Source organism: Octopus bimaculoides, chromosome 2, assembly GCF_001194135.2.
Source record: "Octopus bimaculoides isolate UCB-OBI-ISO-001 chromosome 2, ASM119413v2, whole genome shotgun sequence".
In the NCBI taxonomy this organism is placed as follows: Eukaryota; Metazoa; Mollusca; class Cephalopoda; order Octopoda; family Octopodidae; genus Octopus; species Octopus bimaculoides.
This window is the reverse complement of record NC_068982.1, coordinates 33,915,421-33,916,753: the sequence shown is the minus strand read 5'-3', so window position 1 is coordinate 33,916,753 and position 1,333 is coordinate 33,915,421. Positions and strand designations below refer to the sequence as shown.

Sequence of the window (1,333 nt, the reverse complement as noted above, 5' to 3'; positions counted from 1 at the left end):
GTAGATATATAAAAGGGTACCCAAAAGAGACTGGAATTCTGCAATATTATTCTTATTCACTTAGTTTTACATGTTTATACTTTAATCACCTTCAAAGTATTCTCCATTTGAAGCAATGCATTGGTCCAGACACGTTTTTCCATTGTTTGAAGCAGTCCTGGAACTCTTACGAACGCCTCTGTCATTTTTCCCTTCACCTCTTCCACATGTGCACAACGTTTTCCTTTCAGGACTTTTTTTATTTGGGGAACAGAAATAAGTTGCAGGGAGCAAGATCAGGTGAATAGGGAGGGTGGGTAAGTGGAGTCATGCCATTTTTGGTCAAAAACTGTCTTACACTCAAGGTGGTGTGTGCAGACACATTGTCATCATGAAACAACCACTCTCCACTTTGCCACATGTCAGGGCATTTTCATCCCACCACATGTCTCAAACGCTTCAGAACTGCCAAGCAAAATGTCTGGTTAACAGTTTGACAAGGAGGAACAAATTCTGTGTGGACAATTCCTTTCGTATTGATGAAACAAATCAGTGTTGTCTTGACATTGGACTTCACTCAATGCACTTTTGGTGGGGCGTGGCGACATTGAATGCCTCCATTGACTCGATTGTTGCTTTGTTTCCGGATCAGATCCGGAGCATCAGCTTTCGTCACCAGTGATGACCTTCAAAAAAGGTCCAGATCAACTTCCAGCTGTTCTTTCAGTTCACAACAAGCATTCAGTTGTGACTGCTTCTGATCTTTCATGAGCAAGTGAGGCACAACTTTTGCTGCAACTTTCCATTTGTATTTCTTCACTCAAAATTCGTTGGCAGGAGCTCCAAGACACACCAGTCATACCAACAAATTCGTCAATTGTTCGGCGACAGTTCTCTAGGATCAGTTCATGAATTTTTGCGATGTTTACATTCATTTGGGAAGTCGACGGTCACCTTGAATAAGGTTTGGCCGACGATCATTCATTCCTAAAGAACGAAAAGTACTCGTGAAGCATGACAACTGTTTTGGCTGCTGCTTTCCCCAGCAGAAAACAGAACTTCATGGAAACACGCTGTTCCTTCGTTTCAGCCATCGCAAAAATCGACGAACAGGGGAGAAGCACTGCGAAACAAATACGTACCACGTGGCAATAAGACTTCACTCGACGACGCCAGTCGGCAAACTGATGCCTGAGGGTCGCATCAAGTGGCTAATAGCAGCGGAAGGCTGAATTACTACGGGCTTGTCCCACAAAGAACATTTCCAGTTACTTTTGGGTACGTCCTTGTATGTGATGTGTCAGTTTGTATGTGGACGATACCACCAATTGTTTTTTTTTTTTTTTTTTTTTTT

At 42.7% G+C, this 1,333-nt stretch overlaps 1 protein-coding gene across 1 annotated transcript in view; it reads right to left on the bottom strand.

Annotated features, from left to right (window-relative positions):
* LOC106879565 (myosin-IIIb) overlaps nucleotides 1-1,333 on the bottom strand; it is a 114,320-nt gene that overhangs the window by 111,829 nt on the left and 1,158 nt on the right. The window lies entirely within an intron of this gene.